The 22,796-nt window shown below is 56.7% G+C and overlaps 1 protein-coding gene and 1 long non-coding RNA gene across 4 annotated transcripts in view; one reads left to right on the forward strand and one right to left on the reverse strand.

Annotated features, from left to right (window-relative positions):
• The window catches only part of GNG7 (G protein subunit gamma 7), a 153,850-nt gene that overhangs the window by 54,706 nt on the left and 76,348 nt on the right, over positions 1-22,796 (forward strand). The gene's annotated exons all lie outside the window — the stretch shown is intronic.
• LOC132421716 (uncharacterized) lies at positions 20-3,640 on the reverse strand. Its single transcript, XR_009518763.1, has 4 exons — positions 3,490-3,640; positions 2,120-2,335; positions 1,896-1,944; positions 20-75 (listed from the first exon to the last, which is right to left on the reverse strand). It is a non-coding gene; the product is annotated as an uncharacterized lncRNA (long non-coding RNA).

Below are 22,796 nucleotides of genomic sequence, written 5' to 3' on the forward strand. Positions count from 1 at the left end.
CAGGGATCAAACCCGTGCCCCCTGCAGTGGAAGCTCAGAGTCTTAACCGCTGGACCGCCAGGGAAGTCCCCTCACCTGGTTTTTAAAAAAAAAAAAACCTTTAATTTGAAATAATTCCAGGTTCATAGGAAGTTGCAAAAACCGTGCAGAGCGATCCCATGCACCCTTCCCCCAGCTCCCCTCAGTGGCGGCATCTCGTGTAACTATTGCACAAAAATAGGAAGTTGGCGTAGGGACTGCGTGTGTGCAGAGTTCTGGGCCCTCTGTCACGTGCACGGATTCGGCTCTGTTTAATTTGTGGGTGTGTAGGACCGTCACATGTCTGCAGAGTGGAGAGAGCTCTTCCTGCTGTGTTTGGGGGGGCTGGGAAAAACAGATACGAACATCTAACCTTGGACGGCACAGTGCCCCACGCTCGTCGTGCAGGGCTGTGCCTCTCTTTTCCCACAATTCTGGGCATCTCGTCTGTTGCCTTATTAGGCAGCTAGCCCTTCCAGTGGGTTTATTCTCTTGGGGGGGGGGTGGTCTGCAATTCTGTGGAGGCTCCCAGCACCAGAAGGCTCAGGTTCAAATCCAGATGCACCCCTCACTCACACGGACACCCCAGGCGACTCACTTGCCCTTTCTGAGCATAGAGGGCGGGCCCGCTGTCACCACCGCGGTCCTGGCATCCACAGGAGGGCCGCCAGAGGGAGGAGTGACGGGGAGTGACGGGGAGGGCCGGGAGTTATAGTGAGGTACCCCAGTTCTCTCAGGGGTGAGAATCGTCCCTCATCCTCCCCTGGCCCTTCTGCCCAGGCTCCGAGGACTGCTGAGACATCCCGTTGTTGGAATCAAGGCTTCCTCAACTTCCCCAGAGTTCTCTGCCGTGTTCTCTGCGCCCTGAATGGCAGGCGCTCCCCAGGCGGTGGGGGCTTGTTGTGTGCTTCTTCCTCACGGGAGCCCATACAGTGGCAGCACCCCATGTCACTGCACCTCCCGTGGGAGGGGGAATTCCAAGATGGCACCAAAGACCCCCGCCCCCCTGGTGTCCACACACTGTCCTATCCCTGCTCCTCAGTGTGGGCAGAACCTGGAATGGATGGGATGCCACTCTGTGGTTAGGCTGATGTGATATGGCCCAAGGGACTTTATAACAAAGACCCCTGATCGGTGGACTTTTGAGTTCGTTCATCACAACGATTGTCTGGGTGGGCCTGACCTAATCAGATGAGCCCTTACAAGAGACCAGAAGCCTATCTAGACGGGTCACATCCACAGAGACAGGAAGTAGATGGTGGGGGCCAGGTGCTGGGGGAGGGGTGGGGAGTCAGTGTTTCATGGGGACAGAGCTTCAGTTTGGGAAGATGAGAAAGTTCTGGAGATGATGTTGGGGATGGTTGTCCAACAATATGAGTGTGCTTAATGCCACTGAGCTGTGTGCTTAAAAATGGTTAGGATGGTTATATGCTTTTTACCACAAGAAAGAGAGAGAGCGAGAGAAACCAGAGCAACAGCAGACACTCTCCTACTGGCTTTGGAAAAAGCAAACAGCCACACGCTGCCCGTGGAGGAGGCCATGGGAGCTGAGAGCAGCCGCCTCCCAACAGCCAGCAGGAAAATGGGGCCTCAGTCCTACACCTGCAGGGAAGTAGACTCTGCCAACCAGTCAGATGAGCTTGGAAGGGGACTCTTAAGTTCCTAGATGAGAGCTCAGCCCGGCCAATCCCTTGATTTCAGCCTTTTGAGAACCCGAGTTGAGGGCCCAGTTAAGCCACAGCCCCGTTTCCTGACACAGAAGCCAGGAGATGACAAACGTATTGTCTTAGACCCTAAGTTGGTGGTGATTTGTCATGCAGCAGTAGCTGATCAATACACCTACCCTGCTGACTTCCCACGCTCGCTCTGAAACTCACCTCAGCTCTGCCAATTAGAGGTAATCATCTCCACATCACAGAAGAGAAACTAGGAGCAGAGAGAAGCTGAGTGTTAACACGATAACTGTTCTGTGACATTCAAATTAGCTGCATCTGTCACCCAGGCCGGATCGTAAGCTCCTTCGGGTCAGGGATCTCTCCCAACTGCGGGCCCGATGTTTAGCGAGTGAAAGAAAGAATGAGGCTCAGGGAGGAATCCTCACCTGACCTCCTGAGCAGAGAGGTGAGCCTGTGACCAGGACCGGTGGCATGGTGGGGCCCGCGGAGAATGTACTCATCGTGCACCGGAAGGAGTGATGACCACACTCTGACTCCCTGGCTGAGTCAGCGGCCGGGGCCAAGGTCTGAGCTGGTGAGCCTCCTGGAATGGGACGCGCCGTCCCTGGGTCCCTGACTAACATCCCGGCCGATTCACAGCTCTGCGCGGATGAGAGGCGAGCTCGGAGCCAGGGCCCTCTGACTGCAGGACTCACAAAGCCAGGCAGCCCAGAGCCACAGAGAGCCAGGCTGCCAGCTGTGGGCGTCCTTGGCTCGAGCTGGGGCTGCGGAGTGAGGACAGGCATGCAGAGTAGGCGGGAGGAGAGGCAGCCGCACACGCACGTGCCCCCGGCAGACCAGCAACCAGGTCTCCCGCGTCCCAGGGCCGAGCAGCAGGGCCCGCTGGCCCCCTCGACACTGTGAACACTGAGGCCAGGTGGTTCTCTGTGCGGGGTCGTCCTGGGCTCTGTGGGGTGTGCTGGCCCCCACCCACTCGATACCAGGAGCCCCCTAGTCGTGACAATCACAGATGTCCCCAGACATTGCCCAACGTCCCCTGGGGGGTAGAATCACCCCAGTTGAAACCCTGGTTGAGTGAGTTGATGGTGACAGCACTGCTTGAGGTGCTGCCTCTGGGGCTTCAGGGAGGCCTTCTTGGAGGAAGTGACATCTTGAGTTGAGCATGCCAGTGCCCTGGAGCCGATTGGGGTGGGAGGGACCCTCCAGGTGGCGAGAGCAGTGTGTGCCTAGGAGTAGAGGCTGGTTCCAGGATGGCGGGCAGGGGTGCAAGGTGAGGCAGTGGGAGCGAGGGGGCCTCGGGCAGAGACCAGCTTATCCTCAGGGCAGTGAGGAGCCATAGAGGGTTCCAGCCCCACCCATGGCAACAACCAATTGACCTTGTTTTCCAGATTAGGAAACTGAGGCACAGAGAAGGTGAGGGTGCCCCAGTCGCCCCCAGCAGTGATGGGCAGAGGCCCAGGGGGTTGCAGGGCCGTTTCTACAATGCTTGGGGGTGGGGCTGGGCACTGGAGCCAGGCCCAAGAAGCAGCATCTGCCTCAGCACCTCCCAGCTCCGAGACCCCTGGTCAGGCGGGCATCTGCTCCCACCCTCGGTTTCCCTTTGGTAAAACTGGGGTGATAGCTGCCCTGGCCACCCTGGGCTGCTGCCTGAGGAGATGAGGTCATCAGCTCTGCAGTCCGTGTCCCTGGGCGGCACAGCGAGGGCTCTGGACGGATGGGAAGCGTGTCCTGTCACCCCACCGTCACTGGAGTTCTCTCACCCGAGCCCCACGCCCTTCCCCTTACTGGGCTCTACCTTCCTTCTTCCTGAAGGTTTCAGGGGTCTTCCAGCTTCTCTGGTATCCATGGAAACCTGGGCCTGAGTGAGGGACCCCCAGGCCCTTCAGCAGGTTGCTGGAGAGCCCTGGACCCCTGCTCTCCGTCCCAGGGCCCCTCCCCTTGACTGAGGGGGAGAAAGAAGTCGGGGAACCATGGGGACAGAACATGCCCCTGGCCCAGAGCCCACGCCCCTGGGAGGTGACCAGCAGGGGTCCACCCTCTGCGGGTCCCGGCCCCGCAGCCACCAGGAAGGACAACAGCCAGGGCAGTGCTTCCATGTCCTGAGCTGACCTTGTTTTCCTGATCTCGGGGCAGGAACAGTTTGGCCAGCAGAGTGGACACGTCTAAGCTCAGTAAACAGCCAGGGAGCCGGGGGTGGGAGCTGAGGTGCCGGGTCCCCATGCCTGTCCACCTGCCCTCCCCTCCGTCCTTGGGAATTATCAGGAAAGCTCAGTGGAGCAGGTCCCTGAAGCCTTCCCTTAGCACTCTAATGTGCTCAGCCACCTCCTGGAGGGTGGGGTGGGGTGGTGGATATGCCGCCTGGTGACGGTCACCTGTGTTGTGAGGCCACCAGGGTTGCCCTGTTTACGCATGGGCTGCGTTGCTGCACACACGCACACCCAGGACAGAGCCAGGCTCTTGTGAACATTTGGAGCATCTTCGTGTGTGTGTGTGTGTGTGTGTTGAAATACAAATGGCAATTAAATTCACCATTTTTAAGTGCACAGTTAAGTGGCATCAAATACGTTCACATTGTTGTGGAACCATCGCCACTATCCGTCTCTAGAACTTTCTCACCTTCCCAAATAGAAGCCGTCCCCAGGAAACACTGACTCCCCACCCCTCCCCCAGCCCCTGGCCCCCACCGTCTACTTCCTGTCTCTGTGGATGAGACTTCTCTAGGGACCTCCTGTGAGTGGAGTCAGACAGTACTTGTGCTTCTGTGTCTGGCTCTCTCACTGAGCATCCTGTCCTTGGGGTCCATCCACGCTGTAGCGAGCGTCAGAATCTCCTTCCTTTTCGAGGCCGAATCACTTTCCAGCGTGTGGATGGACCACGTTTGTTTATCCATCATCCGTCCATGGATACTTGGGTTCTTTCTACCTTTGAGTCCTGCTGCTGTGAACACAGGTGTACAGCTATCTGTTTGAGACCCCGCTTTCAATTCTTTGGAGTATGAGACATTTTTTGGTTCTGGTTTGACACCTTGGCCCCAGCGTGCGGGTCCCCTGTCCGCTCCCCCAGGACAGGGGGAGCCCAGTCCGAGCTGCAGAATCAGGGAGCTGGGCCAATACCTGGCTTTTCCCTCGCCTACCCTCACGCGGGCCCAGACACCCCTAGGAAGAAAAACTAAGTTTTTGCGTAAATAAATATGCCACGGTACAAGAATTCAAAAGGTGCAGATTGTGTCCTGTGAAAATGGTGTCTCCCCTCCCACCAGTGCTCCCAGCTCTCTGCCTCCCTTCCTGTAAACAAGTGACTTACTGGTTTCCGGGTCTTTCCCCAGACATGCTCTGCATCCCAGGCACCCTTTGTGGCCATTAACTTTTGCAGGGCAAAGCTGTGTGTTCCTCAAAAGCTTCCACTGACAGGAGTGGTTCAGAGGGAGGCCGGGGCTGGGGGCCAGAGGGAGCTGTTAGGTCGGCAGGCCTGTGGGGCGTGTCAGCTCTGGATGAGCTCCCCTGCCAGGCGCTATGGAGCCACGGGGGCCCCACCCATCCCTCGCCTGGCCCCCCGCCTGTACACAGTGGATTTTTTTTTTTGGCCATGCCGTACGGCATGTGGGATCTTAGTTCCCCAACCGGGGATCAAACCCGCACCCCCTGCAGTGGAAGCAGTTGTAACCACTGGACCGCCAGGGAAGTCCCACAGTGGATATTTAATAATCATAACCTACCCCCATGTTATGGACTGAATGTTTATGTCCCCCACATTCACATGCTGAAGCCCTAACCCTCAGTGGGATAGTGTTTGGAGGTGAGGCCCTTGGGAGTTGATTGGGGTCAGTGAGGTCATGGGGGTGGAGCCTCTAGGATGAGATTAGTGTCTTTATAAGGGGATGGAGAGAGCTCTGGTCTCTTATAAGGGGATGGAGAGAGCTCTGGCCACGTGAAGTCACAGCAGGAAGGCGGCTGTCTGCAGGCCAGGAAGTAGGCCCTCACCAGGAACCCGCCATGCCAGCAGCCTGATCATGGGCCTCCAGCCTCTGGGACAATAAGGAATCATGTCTGTGGTTTAAGCCCCCCAGTCTGCAGGGTTCTGTGATAACAGCCTGAATGGACTAATATATCCAGTCAAAAATAAAATTTTAAGTAGAAGCAGTCCCCTCAAGGCACTGTGAACGCTTTTGAGGACAAGAGTGGGTGAAGGAGACCCTCTGCTAACCAGAGGGGTGTTTGGAGGACGGACTCTTCCACAGGCTGTCAGAATGTGGGGAAGGGAAACCGCAGAGGGGTGACAGCGTCCTGAGACCACCGTAGCAGATGACCCCAGACTGGGCAGCTTAGAACAACAGAGACTTATTCTCCCACAGTCCTGGAGGCCAGAAGTCCGAGGTCAAGATGTCACAGAGGCTCAGGGGAGGGTCCTTCCTGCCTCTTCCAGCCTCTGGGGCTCCAGGCAGTTCTGGGCTTATGGACACATCAGCCCAGTCTCTGCCCCCATTGTCATGTGACCTTCCCTCTATCTCTGTGTGTCTCTCCTCTTCTTATAAGGACACCAGCATTGGGTTAGGGCCCATCCTATTCCAGCATGACCTCATCTTACTTCAACTAATTACATCTGCGAAGACCCTATTTCCAAATAAGGTCATCAAACTAGTCCGCTCAAGCTGCCACAACCAAATACCACAGGCCGGGGCCTTAAACAACAGACACTTATTCTCTCGCAGTGCTGGAGGCTGGACGTCCCAGATCGCGGTGTCGGCAGGGCTGGTCCCCTCTGAGGCCTCTTTGCTTGGTGTGAGGACGGCCGCCTTCTCCCCATGTCCTCACATGGTCTCCCCTCTGGGCATGTCTGTGTTCTAATCTGTCTTCTTATAAGGACCCCAGTCCCATTGGCTCAGGGCCCACCGTCAGGGCCTTATTTTACCTTAATCTCCTCTTTAAAGACCCCATCTCCAAATACAGTCACAGTCTGAGGTCCTGGGGGTCAGGGCTTCCACACAGGAATTTGGGGGACCAGAATTCAGTTCATATCAGTCACCATCTGAGATTTTGGGTAGACATGAATTTTGGGGGCACACTGCTCAACCCACCGTGTGGGAGCTGGGTGGAACTCAGTAAGGGACTGTGGCGCGGGGGCGGGGAGGGAGGGTAGGAGGGCGGGTCACAGGGGGAGGGGAGCCTGCAGCAGATAAAAGCCCAGTGGACCGGGCTCACTCTTGGCCAGAGCAAGTCATTTAGCCAAAATGTAACCTCTACCCAGAGCGCGATGCCAGGAGGGGAGCCTTTGTGCCTTTGTAAACGAGAGTGGAAACCAGGGCTGGAGGAGGTCACCCAAGGTCACAGCACAGCCTTGACTGGACAGCATCTCCACCACGCAAGTCCGTTCCGTGCACACTACCAGCTGTCCAGCTGGGGGTAATGATGCTGTGGAGACACCCAAGGGTCCCCCAGTGAGGCTGGCACCGTGACCCTAGAATCCCACCAATCGCTGGGACATTTCCTTGAAATCTCTTTTGCCTGTAATTGCTTAAACATGTTGAATTCTTGCCCGAGATCTTTCCCGTTTGCTTTGAGGGAAAACCACTTTGACTTTTTTCCTCTTTATAACATGCTGATCTTGCGGCACGAGCGCCCCCTGGGGGTGCCATGGGCCCTGCCCTGGGGTGCAGTCGGGGGATGGGGTGAGGGCTGTTACTATGTCTGAGGGGTGATTGCAAGGTGGGGCAGTGATTGGGACACCTCGCGTGTAGGACATGGAACAGGACAGTGTCCTGTAGCCAAAGCACAGGGCTGTGGGCTCTTTTTCTTTTATTGAGATATAGTTCACACAGCACACAGTTCATCCTTTAAAGTGTTCAATTCAGTGCATTGTAGTACCTAGTTGTGCAACAGCCACCACTAGCTAATTCTAGAACATTCCATCACCCCAAAAGACGCCCCGTCCCCACCAGCAGTCGCTCCCCCTATCCCCCTCCCCAGCCCCTGACAACCAGGAACCCACTCTCTGTGTCTGTGGATCTGCCTGTTCTGGACGTTTCCCATCAGTGGAATCACACCCTGTGTGTCCTTCTGTGTCTGGCCTCTCTCACTGAGCATCGTGTTCTCAGGGTCCAGCCACGTGGTAGCGAGTGTCAGGGCTTCCCCCCCTCTTCATGGCTGCGTAATGGTCCACGGTGGTGTTTGCTTTTGAAAGATGTAATGCGATGGACATTTCAATGGTACTGGTATTCTGATGTCTGTTGGGATCCCACACCCTGTAGGTTTTGGCCTGATTTTATTTATTTATTTTATTTTTTATTAAAAAAATTTTTTTGGCTGCTCACGGCATACAGAATCTTAGTTCCCCGACCAGGGATCAAACCCTCGCTCCCTGCGGTGGAAGTGCAGAGTCTTAACTACTGGACCACCAAGAAAGTCCCTGGCCTGATTTTAAACAAGCACTTGCTACAAACTTGCTATAATGGAGATCAACAGTAGCAGACTTTTTGGTAAAGGACCAGACCTTAAATATTTTCATTTGCAGGTCAGGCTGTCTCTGCTGAAACACTCAACTCTTGTATCTTGAAAGCACCAGAGACAATACCTGAGGGAAGGGGCGTGGCTATGTGCCGGTAAAACTTTACAAAAAATGTGCAGAGGGCCGGATGTGGCCCTCGGGCCAGAGCTCACCAACCACTCTTTAGGACAGAGGTTCTCCAGTGTTTTGGTCTTGAAGGCGCCAAAGAGCTTTTCTTTAATTCGGGTTATATTTATGAAAAGTCACTAGATTCAAAATTAAAACTGAGAAAAATCTTACGTATTTATTAATTCATTTACAAATAACAAGAATAAACCCTAAATAGCATTTTTAAATGGAAAGTAACTTTTTTTTTTTCCAAAACAAACAAAGAATTAGTGAGAAGATGGCCAGGAAAAGCCAGAGGCTTTCACTGCCCAGAGGTGACTGAGGACACGTGAGTGGCGACAGAACAGAGTGTCAGCATCCTGGGGCAGGACATTGGGGGGAAAAGTAGGGAAATCTGAATAAAGTGTCCCCATGTCACTTTCCCAGCTGTGACAAACGCGCCCCGGGGAAGGGTGGTTGGGTGAGGGCAGACGGCACTCTCTCTACTGTCTTTGTAACTTTTCTGTAAACCCCAGATTATTTCAAAGTACACGTTTGTTGAAAAAAAACAGGACAGGAGAAAACAACTGTGTGGTCAAGTGAGCACTCCACCGCAGTCAGTGGAGGATGAGGATAGCGTCGGGGAAAGTGGCTGGAGAAGCCGGGGAGGGGGTGATGGTGGCTGGAGAGTGAGTGGCAGGTCAGACCGTCAGTCAGAATACCGACCCGGCGCCCAGCACAGGCCGAGGGTGGTCGTAGGTGCCGGCCATGGTGGTGAATGAAGCCCTGCCCTCCAAGGACAGCGCTGGCACAGACACCCAAGCAAACAAGAAGGACAAAACAGGACTTCCCTGGCGGTCCAGTCCAATGGTTAAGACTCCACACTTCCAGTGCAGGAGACGCGGGTTCGATCCCTGATCGGGGAGCTAAGATCCTGCATGCCGCGCGGTGCGGCCATAGAAAAAAAAAGGGCAAGAGGAAGAAATCAGGAAATGTGCCTGGGGGAGCCGAGCAGAGAGATGAGAGCCCCGGGGTCCAGGGAGGTCTCGGAGGAGGTCTCGTCTACGTCCACGCCGGCTAGGGGGCTAGGGAGGGCATCCGATGCAGAAGGCAGGCGCCGAGGGTGAGGGAGCTCCAAGGGCTCCCTGGAGGCGGGGGCTTGCAGGGTGGGAGGTGGGAGGTGGTGGGCAGGGCATGGACAGTCGTGAGGCGTGACGGCCAGGCGTCCTGGAGAATGGCCCTCTGTCCAGGCTGGTCTCGTGCTTTTGATCAAACCGATGGGGGCCCAAGGCTCGCAGCCCCCGAGGCAGGGTCAGAGCTGCAGTGGCAAGTCGGGCTCAGCCCCGACGTGGCTTAGCCCAGCCTCCCCAGAAGAGACCAGTCCCTCGTCTAGGCCAGTGGGTCTCAACCAGGGGCGATTCTGCCCCCAGGGACACTGCACCATGTCCGGGGGATCTGTGGTTGTCACGATGGGGGACAGGGTCTGGCATCAAGTGGGTGGGAGGCCAGGACGGCTGCCCCACAGAGGACGACCCCACCCTGATGTCAGCAGCACCGGGGGGGGGGGGGTGGGGGGGGCGGGGACCCTGTGTTAACTATTTGGAAAAAGCATTGAGTTCGATCCCTGCTCACGCTGGGCACTTGGGTTTAGAGCCAGGCTTGCACGCAGGTGGACTCCAAATCGCTCTCTGCTTGGAAACTCAAATGCCTGTGACCCTGGGCTTCCCTACCCTCCCGCACCCCCATCCTGAGCGTCCCCCCAGGCGCTGGTGGCCCACATGGCGCTCAGAGGGACGAGGCCCTCAGAAACTCCTTCGTCTTGCAGCTGTGGGATCAGCGAGAGGCTCTTCAGGGCCAGGTATGAGATGAAAACCTGAGCCCCTTGCTCAGAAGTTTCCAGGAGATTCCAGACGGTGAGAGCAGAGCATTAAAGCAAGGGTGGGCCCTGGGCCGGCACTGGCTCAGCTCTGAGGTCCAGGCCAGGAGAGGGGAGGCTCTGGGCCCCAGGTCCCTCCCCCTTCCCCTGCCTCATCCCCTGCGGGTGCCCCGCCTACTGGCGAGGCCGAGCGTCTGTCCTTGGCGCCGGGCTGTGTTTACTTCACCCGCCCCAGTGTGTTGGGCCGGGCTAACCAGGAAGGGGCTGGGAAAGACGGTCCTGCTCACGGGGCGGACTCTAGGGCCCTGGCTGCTGACCCGGGGACAGCACGGGGCCCAGGCCGCCCCCGCTCCGACCCCAGCCGCGGGGCTGTGGCTTCTCTCCCCCCGCGTGTTGCTGACGTGCAGACGGGACACGCCACCTGAGTGGTGTGGGAAGGAGAGGAGGCTATTCAGAGACACTGGGCTCACCCGGGTTGTGCTGTCTGACTGTCAGCAGTTTATGCTGGTGTCCAGTGTGAGCAGGGAGCAGGCTCAGTTTTCTCCCAAGTAATTAACCCAGGGCCTCCCCCCTCGGCGCTGTGGGTGTGGGGCCGGGTCCTCCTCTGCAGGGGGCCGTCCTGGGCACCGCGGCATGTGGAGCATCCTCCCTGGTCCCCACGCACTGGATGCCAGGGGCACCCCCCGTCGTGACGACCACAGGTGTCCCCAGACTGTTCCCAGGGTGAGAGCCACCTCCAGTCCAGGCCCTCTGAGGGGCAGGCAGGGTGCAGAAGCCGAGGAGTCCCGCCCTCCCGGGGCAGCTGGGTCCCTTTCGCAGCACCTGCCGGGAACAAGCCTGGGGTCACGCAGAGCCGCCGCGGCCGCAATGCCAGGAACACAGCCCGGCCTCTGCTGGATTTCTTGGCTGTGATGCAGAAGGGCTGGGAACTGTGCTTTCCAGGGATTGGGCAACCAGAAATCTCAGCATCTGTGTTCTCTGTTTCAACACACAGCAGCCCAGCAACCAGCAGCTCCATAGGTTCCTCACTCTGCTCCTCAAATATGTCCGGTGTCCACACGGGGCCCTGGGCAGAGGGGCTGACCAGCTGCTTCCAAAGTCATTTCTATTATTGGACCCAGACGGGGGGGGGGGTCTCATTGGGGCTGATCCTGCCCCAGGGGACACTGGGCCATGTCTGGGGACGTCTGTGGTCATCTTGACTGGGGTGCTCCTGGCATCGAGGGGGTGGGGGCCAGGGGTGCTGCTGCACACCCTGCAGTGCCCGGGACGGCCCCCCAGAGGATGACCCGCCCTGTCTGAAAACGCGCCCTGTCTGAAGCTCCTGCACCCCCCGCACGCACGGCGCGCTGTCCTCTGTGGGACGCGGGGATCGGGGAGGTGGGATGTCGTCCTGACACCCTGTCTCCGATTCCTCAAAGCCCTTTTAGAGCAGCCCAGGGTCTTGACGGCCGCAGCCTTGCACAGTGATGTCAGCAGACAGCTCCGTGGCCGCTGGCCTGCGGCTTCCAAGAAGCTCACACCCGCTCCTGGGAAGGAGCTGTGGGGACCCGCCTGTTTCCAGCAAACTCTGTGTTGGGGAGCCGAGGGAGGTGGACGGGGAGTCAGGGCCCAGCCCAGGCAGCTCCTGCAAACCCCCTCCCAACCCAGATGGAGCTGCCAGGCTACCGTCTCCAGGCTGAGTCAGGGCTGCGTCACGTGGAGGAAAGAAACACCAGCTCAGCAGCCGCAGAGGCAGCCTTAGAAGCTTTGTCAGGTCATGTGACCTCCCTGCTCGGAGTACCCCCTCCCCAGTCTCCCAAGGGCTACAGCTCACCTCTTAGTGGCCACAGGGCCTGTCAGCTTTTGACCTCGCCGCCCGCTGCCCCAAAAGGCATCGTCTCGCCCCAGGACATTTGCACGAGCTGCACCCCCACTGCCACCACCTTTCCTCCAAATACCCACACGGCCGCCCCTCATCTCTTTAGGGTCTGTGCTCCAGTGTCCCCTTCCAGCGAGGGCTCTCCTCTCCAGCCCGTCCTTGAATCTCACCGACACCCACGGTCCTTCTGAACTGCCTCGCTTTTCTCCATGACGCCTCCAAGTAAAACTGTCTCTGTTTCATGTAGTTATTTGTATGCATGTTTCTCTCCCCCATCTAGAATGTTAGGTTCACCGGGCTTGCCCAGAGGCCAGCGGTCAGCACACTTTTTCCAGAAAGGGCCAGAGAGGGAATATTTTCGGCTTTGCAGGCTGACACTCTCCGTCAAGACGACTCAGTTCTGCTCTTGTATATTACCGGTTGTGCCCCGCGTGCCAATAAAACTTTGTTTAGGAGAATTTGTGTCAGATGATCACGGAACGGAACGTGTCTTGGGGAACGTCCCACCGAGGATGACCCGGCCCGGATGTCAGCAGTGCCGCCGGGAGACCCTGCCTCTACCCCACATGCGTTGGGTTGTGACCTCTGGAAGTTTCCACGGTGCACAAACATTGGGTGGCCCACCCCTGAGCCTCACTCTTGCCGCAGCCTTCCAAGTGACCACACGTCCTTCTTACGGTCACACTCGTGACCAGTGAGGCAGGCTGGGCTTATCCTGAGGCTCATCCCGTGCTGGTCCAGCGCTCTCATCTTCCTCACGGGGCACTGGTCGCCGGGCTTAGCCCGTGAGCACTCCTGCTTCGCTGAGTCCGCTCGGGTCGGCCCGGGAGCTGGTGCCGTGGGTCTTGCAGCAGTAACGTCAGCAGCCCCCCGTGGGGCTCTCTTTCTGCCCGGCCCTTGCCCCTGCTGGTGCAGGGAGACAACGACCCACAGAGGATGCGACGTGATCGCCCTGCAGCAGCCGCCTGGAAGGCATGCGGGGTTTGCTGCTGCCCAGCCTGTAACGACATTCTGGGGTGGCTGTCAGGACATGAGGGGACAGAAGTGCCCATTGCTTCAGGGCCACCCCTCAAGGCACATTGCAGGGCGCCCCGTGTCCTTGATCCCAGCAGACCCTCGAGTCACTGCAGAAATCACTGCTGCGAATTCCAGAAACGTTCAGAACAGGCAGATCCACAGAGACAGAGAGTGGGTTCGTGGTTGTCACGGCCTGGGGGAGGAGAGGTGACTGCTGATGGGGACGGCGTTTCATATGGGGGAGATGAGAATGTCCTGGAATTAGATAGAGGTGATGGCTGTACCAATGCCAATGAGCTGAACAGTGCAACGTGATTAAAATGGTAGCTTTTATGTTACGTGCGTTTTCACCCCCGCGCCCCAGGCCCAGATGTGCAGAGGCCCTGCACAGACCTGGTAGGCAGGGAGTGGATGGTGTTCGCGAAGCTCCTCCCTGCGTGAGCCTGCTCAGGCCACCAGGTAGGAGCTGTCCTCCCGCCCTCCCTCCATCCGTCTCTCCAGCTGATTTGGGCCCCAGACATGGCCCCTCAGGCCGCTGTGGCCTTCTCGGGCTGTGGGACCCGTGGTTCTGGCAGGAACGGGTCAGGCTCCCCGACATCCCTCGGAGCCCTGGGGCAGGCCCAGGGAGCATGGCTCCGTGGGGACCTTTTGTGTTGTATGTGCCCGTCCTTTGTGCTTGTGGGGTAGGTCACCCACAGCGTGACAACCACAGAGGTCTCCAGACGTGGCAGTGCCCAGGGGGCAGGACTGCCTGGATGGAGAACGGGTCTAGGGCAGTGCCCCAGGATCCGAAGTGAACATCCAGGAGCTGGGCCTGTGCAGAGGGGGCTGACCCAGCCTGGGCGAGGGGAGGGGAGGCCCCCGTGAGAAGCAACGTTTCAACCAAGGTGGTCCGGGCAGCGTGCTCGCCCCCGTCCATCACAGGAGGCCCGTGCCCAGGGCCCACCAAAGTGCTTTCACTTACGTTAAAATCGGTCAACCAAGAGTGAATGTCTTGAGGAATATATAATAACAACCGAGCCTGGTTTGTATTCATCTTCACACCTGTGCAGTTAATAAACTATAACTTTCCGGGTTGCTGTTTGGAGGCAGGGGCCTACCAAGGCAAACCTGTCTCGGGCTTGCGCCCCACAGGTACACCCCATAGTGCCTGGGAGGGCTGCCACAGAGAATGACCCCGCCTCAATGTCAGCAGTGCCGAGGGGGGGACCCCTGCATTTATTATTTGGAAAAATACTGAATATGATCCATAGCACAGCTTAGTCTCCAGAATAAATCCCCAACAGTCAGCCGGTATAAGCCAGGGTGACCCCCAGTGTCTGTGAGTCACCTCCTCTCCCTACCCCTCAGGTGTGTATTGAAGCGTGTGCAGTAGCATCCCAGGACCTCAGAGGTCACATGGTCATGGAACGAAGTCTCCTGAGGGTCCGTGGAATCCCTAACCCAGCGGGGGTCTCACCTGCCCTAAATCAATGCAGGTTTTGCAGGCCCTCCACCTTCATTCTCAGGCTCCTCGAGGGCTGGAACCCCTCCTTGTTCACCGCCGATACCCAACACCTGGGGTCCGCCTGCCACACTGCTGGGCGGACGTCGTGCTTCCCGTGCAGCCGTGGCCACCAGGTGGCAGCACAGCCCTCCCGCTGGCTGGCATTTCTGGCTCCCGGTTCCAGCATCCCAGAAACACCGCAGTCTAGACGCCCGCTGGCGGGATTCCTCTCCCCTGAAGTCAGTCTGCGGAGACCTTCGCGATCCTGATGTTCGGTCATCATCTCCCACGGTGCGTTTCCAGGCTGTCTCGCCAGGGGCCAGATCACTGGGCTGAGCGGCTTCATGATGATCTGGGCAGGGGCAGCCCCGGCACAGCACCAGGGGCCCCCCGCTTCTCGGAAAGCGGGTGGGGAAGGGAACCGGCCCCACAGCAGATTCACTGCAGACCGCCATCAGGGCCAGCGGGACCGGCTGAGCTGGGGGTGGTGGGAGTGACAGTTTCTGTGTACGACTATGGCCTTTCTCCCATCTGGCCCTCAGCCTGCCCTGGGTCTGTCTTTGAGTTTCTTCCCTTTGCTGCCTTTTGGGAACTGAGAGTCTCAAACTAAGTGATCAGAAGGCAGATGTGCGCACCCTAGGCCACACTGAAACCCAGCCAGCCAGGGAGAAGCATACCCGGCCCGGCTCCAAGCCCCTTCTGAAATGGGGCGGCATCTTGCAGAAGTTACAGCTGGTCTTTGTCACCCCTCCTTGGGCTGCCCAAGCTCACCCTCTGCGGCTGAGACCCTTGAAATGTCTTCATCCAACAATATGTGCCTCTGAAGGTTTGGGGGTGGAGACTGAGCAACGCTCCAGGCCAGGCAGGGCTGAGGGAAGTGCCCGCTGGTGCCACCTACAGAACAAATACTTTTCTAAGAAAGTGCTGACGTGCTTCCTTGAAGCCTGATAAGGTGGCAGTGTGGTGGAAAGTTTCCCGAGGGAAGCTCTGCTGACATGCGGAGAGGCCAGCGGCCTCCTCGCCCCCTCCCCAGCACACACACACCAGGATCGTCTTCAGGCCCTTCAGAAGGGCCTCACCAGCGTGGCACATCCGCGGCAGGTGCTTTGGGGTGGCACAGACCCGCACCTTGCCGCCTGCCCTGAGCCCTCTTCTCCTTCTTTGGGAAGTTTGTCCTAAGGGCCCTGGGGAATCAAGAGGGAGAGGGGCCTGGCATTCATGGAGAACCTGCCAAGTGCTGGCACTCTCATCCCCCAGCAACGCCAGTGATAGGGGCTTTATTCTGTCGACAAGGAAACTGGGACTTAGAAGACAACGCCAGCTGCCACTCCAGACCAACAGAAAACAAAAAATGAACCCTAGCTTGTACCCCATCTCCTGTAGGTCATTCTGCGTTGTGCTGGCCCCTTCCAGGTTCTGGCAGCTGGGCTGATGGATCCTTTAACAGGCAGGACCCTTCTGGGTACCTGGACAGGTACCAGGACATGCTGGGCAAGCGTCACTCCCACCCTCCAGCTCTTTTTGCACAACTGGGATTCTAGAAATGTCCAAAATGCGGCTCAGAGAAGGGAACCTGAGGACCACTAGCAAGTAGTCAGCTGCGCTGAGTTACTCACTCGGATCCATCAGTCCCAAATCAAAGGGCTGAGACCAGGGTGCAGAGAGCCAGGCACTGGAGAAAAATCTAAGGGGGCACCAGAAACCTCGGTGATCAAGATGAAGAATATTGAATGCAAAGTGAAAATTAACTAGTTCACCTTCATCTTAACTTATTTATTTAATCTAATTGGATTTCATTTAAAAGTAAACTGTTTTGACGTGACATTAGTATTTCTATTGAAAATCTAAAAGCAAAGCAAAAATCCATGATGAACTGAATTTCAAAATTTTAAACCAAGACAGGACCAGTCATTCTGATTTTTCCTCTTGACTGGGACTCCAAGATGGATCTCACGGCACCATTCACAATCCTGTCTTGATTTAAAAATGTCAATATCCGGGTTATGGTGGATTTTGTGCATTTGTTTTGACTTTTTTTGTGTGTGTGTGGTACGTGGGCCTCTCACTGCTGTGGCCTCTCCCGTTGCGGAGCACAGGCTCCGGACGCGCAGGCTCAGCGGCCATGGCTCACGGGCCCAGCCGCTCCGCGGCATGTGGGATCTTCCCGGACCGGGGCACGAACCCGCGTCCCCTGCATCGGCAGGCGGACTCTCAACCACTGCGCCACCAGGGAAGCCCTGTTTTGACTTTTTACAACAGCGCATTAAGATATTTATCTTGATCGTTGGGTTTTTGGAGGGTCCCCTTCTGAAGATCCTCACTCCCCATCATCCCAGGGCGTGTAGATGCCTATCGGATAGATGTGCACCCGCCGTTGTAAAGAGTTACACTTCCCAAAAGCCAGCTGCAGGCTGCAGAATGGGGAGGCCTGGTCTGGGGCATTTCAGGGATGGCAAAGGTGAAAAGGGAGTCAGGTGACCCAGTGAGTCCACTCCAAGAGAATCAAAGAGTTACTCAAGCATACACACCCAAGTGTATGTGGAACCCAAGTGTCCATCAGCAGATGATAGACAAACACAAGGTGGTCCATCCGCACATGGGGGCATCACTCAGCCGTGAAAAAGGGTGAAGCCCCGACACTCACTACCACGTGGATGGACCCTGAGAACACGATGCTCAGTGAGAGAAGCCAGACACAGAAGGACACACAGGGTGTGATTCCATTGATGGGAAACGTCCAGAACAGGCAGATCCGCAGACACAGAGAGTGGGTTCCTGGTTGTCAGGGGCTGGGGATGGGATGGGGTGACTGCTGATGGGGACGGGGCTTCCTTTGAGAATGTTTTGGAACCAGATAGAGGTCGAGGCTGCACAACACTGTGACTGCACATGATGCTGGTGGAATGTTCACTTTCAAATGCTTTACTTTGATTTTATGAAAACCTCATGTCAATTGTTTAAAAAGTTTGCAGAAGGAATTGTGGCTTTAGAGCAGGTCCGGGCTGTGTTCACAGGCCTGCAGGCATCTGATGGAGGCCGTGGTGCTGGCCGAGAGGGTGCCAGCAAACCACAGACCTGGGAGGCCCCCGGGGCCACGGTGTCCTGTGCTTCTGTCCACCGCACGGGGGAACTTGGGGACCCTCCCTCCGAGCTCTTTGCAGGGGGAGGAGGGGGGCCCTGAGCACCTCGGCCCGGGATGTCCGGTGGAAGCGAGGGAAGCTCTGCCAGAGTCCCCGCCTCGTGACTCTGGGCTGAGTCCCAGACGGCACACATGTGCCTGCATCGGGCCCACGTGAGCCAGCTGCCTGTGTCCCATCGCAAACCTGCGTCCCTCGGGGAGCTCGTGTGCTGTACCCTAGACTCCCACGGTGCTGGCTGCGCCGGCCACCTCTGTCAGAATATCCACGTGCCCCGCCCCCGGCCGGGTGTGTGTGTGTGTGTGTGTGTGTGTGTGTGTGTGTGCACACGCACACGCGCACAGAAAACCTCCCAGGTCCCGTGTGTCATCTCTGTTCGCAAGTCTGCCCTTGCATGGCATCGGGTTTCTATTTTTCACCGGGCGGATCCTGTGTAGGCAGAACCTTTGCTGAATCAGGTCTTACTCTCTCGTTTAGGCTTCGCTCCTCCTCTGTCCCTTCCCCGCCCCACCTCCCCTCCACCTACTCGCCACCTGCAAACCGTTCTGACTTTGAGGTGTCGAAACTAACGTGTTTTGCGCTGCACGGTGGCCCAGCAGCCAGCAGGCTCTGTCTCACCTTTCTCTCAAATGCCATCTGACCTCAGGAGCCCCTCGAGGGGCTGCCTGTGAGCTCCCGTGACCTTCCCGGCATCTCCTCCGCCGTGGCCCGCGTGCGTGCTCTCTGACAGCTGGCCAGGCAGGAACCTGTTTGCTGCCGTTGGCTGCAGCTGCAGGCCAGGCTCTCTCAGGCTGCTCCCTAGAAAGCCTCTCACTTGTTTTTAGTGGTGACCACGGGTTAATCCTGACACCCACCACGCCGTTTCCCGCAGCAGGTGGCGTCAGCCCCGCAGCTTAAGTGGGGATGGACGGGGCATGCCGCCAGGGTGGGTCCCAGTGCCAGGCTGAGCCCCGGCTGCAAAGCTGACCCCGGGGCGGATTTTATTTTCCAACTTCATTTTTCTTGTTTTTTCTTATTTATTCATTTTTGGCTGTGTTGGGTCTTCATTGCCACGTGCATGCTTTCTCTAGTTGCGACGAGCGGGGGCTACTCTTTGTTGCGATGCACGGGCTTCTCATTGTGGTGGCTTCTCTTGTGGTGGAGCACGGGCTCTAGGCAGGCAGGCTGCAGTAGTTGGGACGCACGGGCTTAGTTGCTCTGTGGCATGTGGGATCTTCCTGGACCAGGGCTCTAACCTGTGTCCCCTGCATTGGCAGGTGGATTCTTAACCACTGCGCCACCAAGGAAGTCCCTTCATTTTTCTTTTCCCTTTTTTTAAAGAAATATTTTGGGCCATACCCTGCAGCATGTGGGATCTTAGTTCCCCGACCAGGGTTGGAACCGACGCCCCCTACAGTGGAAGCGCGGAGTCTTAACCACTGGACCACCAGAGAAGTCCCCTCCCATCTTCATTTTTCAAAAAAAATTCCACCATTTTAATCTTTTTGAAGCAGATAATTCATTGGCATTTAGCACATGCACAATGTTGTGCAACCAGCACCACTGCCTGGTTCTGGAACTCTCTTGTCGGCCCAAATGGGAGGCTTACCAGCTCCGTGTGGAGGCATCCTCCAGGAAGACACCACTGCCTCGCCCGTTGCTTCAGCTGCCTTCTCTCCTGGGCAGGCCGCCTGGTGCTGGGCATGGGGACGTTCCTGTCAGCATGCACGTCGGCCCTGGAGAGAGACTTCGGGGTTGGCTGAAGAACGACTCCCCACCAAAGATATCAGGTCCTAAGTCCCAGGAACCTGTTACCGAGCAGGCGAAGATTTTGCAGGTGTGATTTAATGAAGGCTTTTGAGATGGGGAGCTTATCCTGGTGGGCCCTTAATGCAGTCATAGGAGGAGACAGAAGGACTTCCCTGGCGGTCCAGTGGTTAGGACTCTGAGCTTCCACTGCAGGGGGCGCGAGTTTAATCCCTGGTCCAGGAACTAAGATCCTGCATGCCACACGGTGCGGCCAAAGAATTTAAAAAGTAAAAAAAAAAAAAGGAGGAGACAGGAGGAGATTCTGCACAGACACAGAGGAGAGGCCACAGAAAGATAGAGGCAGAGACTGGAAGGCCACGACCACAAGCTCAGGACACCACGGCCTCCAGAGCTGCAGGAGGTGGGAAGGACCCTCCCCTGGAGCCTCCTGGGGAGGCGAGGGAGCGCATCCCTGCCGCACCTAGATTACAGCCCAGTGATGCTAATTTCAGACTTCCAGCCTCCAGAACTGCAGAGAATAAGTTTCTGCTGCCTTAAGCCACCAAATCAGTGTGGTTTGTTGCAGCAGGCCCAGGAAACTAACACAGACTGCACAAAGGTACCCAATCTACCCCCAGAATTCAATTGCTTTCCTGGGCCCTCCGGGCCGACTATTTCTTTTTTTAAAGAATAATTTTATTTATTTATTTATTTTTGGCTGCGTTGGGTCTTCGTTGCTGCGTGTGGGCTTTCTCTAGTTGCGGCAAGAGGGGGCTACTCTTTGTTGCGGTGCGCGGGCTTCTCATTGCAGTGGCTTCTCTTGTTGTGGAGCACAGGCTCTAGGCACCCGGGCTTCAGTAGTTACAACACGCGGGCTCAGTAGTTGTGGCTCGCAGTCCCTAGAGCACAGGTTCAGTAGATGCGGCGCACGGACTTAGCTGCTCCATGGCATGTGGGATCTTCCCGGACCAGGGCTCGAACCCGTATCCCCTGCATTGGCAGGCGGATTCTTAACCAGTGCGCCACCAGGGAAGCCCCTGGGCTGACTGTTTCTAAGGTGGGGGGAAGCCCCAGCTGGATTTTGCCCTTCCCACAACATCTGTCTCTGGGAAAAGCATTCCAACAGACCACACTCCATCCCTGAATGTGGGGAGGGGGAGATGCAGACTCTCGAGGTGAGAAGTGGAGAGCATGGGGAGAGGTCTTCTTGCCGTGGTTCAGAGGCATGGAGCAGAAAACGTCCAGTTCCTCAAAAAAGAAACATCCCTCCCGGGAATTCCAGTGGTCTTTTGGCGGTCCAGTGGTTAGAGCTCAGTGCTTTCACTGCCGAGGGTGCAGGTTCAGTCCCTGGTCGGGAACTAAGATCCTACAAGCCGAGCAGTGCGGCCAAAAAGAAAGAAGGAAAAAAAAAAAGGAACGCCCCTCCCTCTTGTGTTCAGGTCCCCTGTCTGTGAAATGAATCTCCGTGAGGCAAACTCTGAAATTCCTCCCAGCTCTAATGCCCTACAAAAAAACAAAAACAAAAACAATCTGTGAACAATGAATAAAAACAAGCTTAACGTTATCCTCCCAAATGCAGAAGCTGCATTCTCCAGATAGTTGGGTTTCCTATATTTAGCCGCCACCCAGTCAGCATGAGCCCTGCATAGTTTTGAGCAGTTTTGGGTCCAGGCTCCGCGAACACGGGCCTGAGTTTGCATTTCCCAGCCTGGGATGATTAGATTCCTTGGGCTTCTCCAGAGAGCTTCCACCGTCCCATCTGCAGCCTGGAGGGGTGGAAAGAACACAGCAGGTCGGCTCTTGGTAGCAGGATGCCCGCCCTGCCCCACCCTTTCACCCTCGCCAGCCCCCGACCTATGACCTCTGGACGCTTCCGTGCCCAGCGCCTGCCCCAGAGCCCAGGGTCTGGGTTCCAGCCTTGATCTGGCCTGTCCTCCCCGGCCTTACACTTCAGTGGTTGCTACTCTCACCCTCTGACCTCTTCTGGTTGTTAAATATCAACCTGGCTATAAAAGGCAATTCTGATGGAAGAAAAAGTGGAAAAGAGGAGAGGCGTGGCCTGCTGCCCGGGCTGAGACCGGCTTCTGCTTCGAGCCTGGCGTCTGGGACTCATTTGATTCCCAGAATACTGTCGGTGGTGGCTCATGCTGTTAGTGGCTCGTGCTCAGATGCTCCAGGGCCCTGGCCCCAGGTGTCCCCACAGTCCGCCCGCCAACCGCAATCTCCCTTCATCTGCTCGCCGAGTTGGGGGCTGGTGTGACCTGGGGCCCTCACACAGTCTGTTCTTTTCTGCTGATTGCTTCTACCCGAGGCCCAGAGGGAGTAGAGCGAAGCCAGAGCCTGTGGGTGGTTCAGCCTCGGTGAGAATCATGTCTGGGGCCCAGCAGGCTTCCTTCCGGGGGACGCCTCCAACACGCTACTCACAGCTTCTGGAAGGAGCGGGAAGGACCCTCTGGGATTCCCACCGCCTTTTCTTTTCCTGGCTGGCATCTCATGGGGGCAGGTGACATCCGCTCCCTTTCTGCAGGTGCCTCTCTTTTCCTGCTGCCCAGCAGTGGGGACACTGGCGGGAGGGCAGGGGTGACAGAGGCGTATACCACATGGAGGGCCGTGAACCTGCAAAACGGCATGGGCCTCAGCGGGACCCCTCCATCTCATCACCTTGGAAACACTGGGCAGTCAGCGGTTGGTCGGATTGAACTGAGGCACGGTGGGTCTGGGGCTACCTACCCACGGCCAGAGTCTTTGGAGACGCAGCGTCCCAGGTGTATCCCGGGACTTGAGCTGCATGTGGTGAACTTGGGCAGGTCTGGTGCCGACTTTGAGCTCGTTTTCCCAGCTGTAAAATGGAGAGGAGACCCTGCAGCAAGTTCTCCCTGGTAGCGTCCCAAGACTAAGCACTCCTGGCCTCTGTCACTTGCATTTTCTCACACGTGTGTGCAGTTTTCTAGCAGTTACGTGGGTCTCACGTCACAGCAGATTGAACGCAGAAGCTGGCATGAGAATCCAGCCGTCTTCTGTTCAGACACACACGGAACAGATTTGCAAAATGCAGCAAACAGCACTGTTCTCCCTAAAAAAAAACTTTTTTGAAAAGCTGCTACTTGTCATTTGAAAATGTAGTCCTGCTAAAATTTTAGAAATAGGTTTTTTGGGGTTTTTTAACACAAGCTGTCTGGGGTCCTCAATATTTTTTTAATAGACTATTTTTTAGAGTATTTTTAGGTTCACAGCAAAATTGAGAGGAAGTACAGCGTTCCCAAATACCCCCTGCACCACCACTCATGCACACTCTCCCCAAAACCTTTTTATCATCATAATGATGTACATATATGTGGTTTTTTGGACGAGTTCCTCATCCAGAGAGAGGATTTGCAAATATTTTCTCCCATTCTGTGGGTTGTCTGTT

The sequence above is a fragment of the Delphinus delphis genome, chromosome 3, assembly GCF_949987515.2.
Source record: "Delphinus delphis chromosome 3, mDelDel1.2, whole genome shotgun sequence".
Lineage (NCBI taxonomy): Eukaryota > Metazoa > Chordata > Mammalia > Artiodactyla > Delphinidae > Delphinus > Delphinus delphis.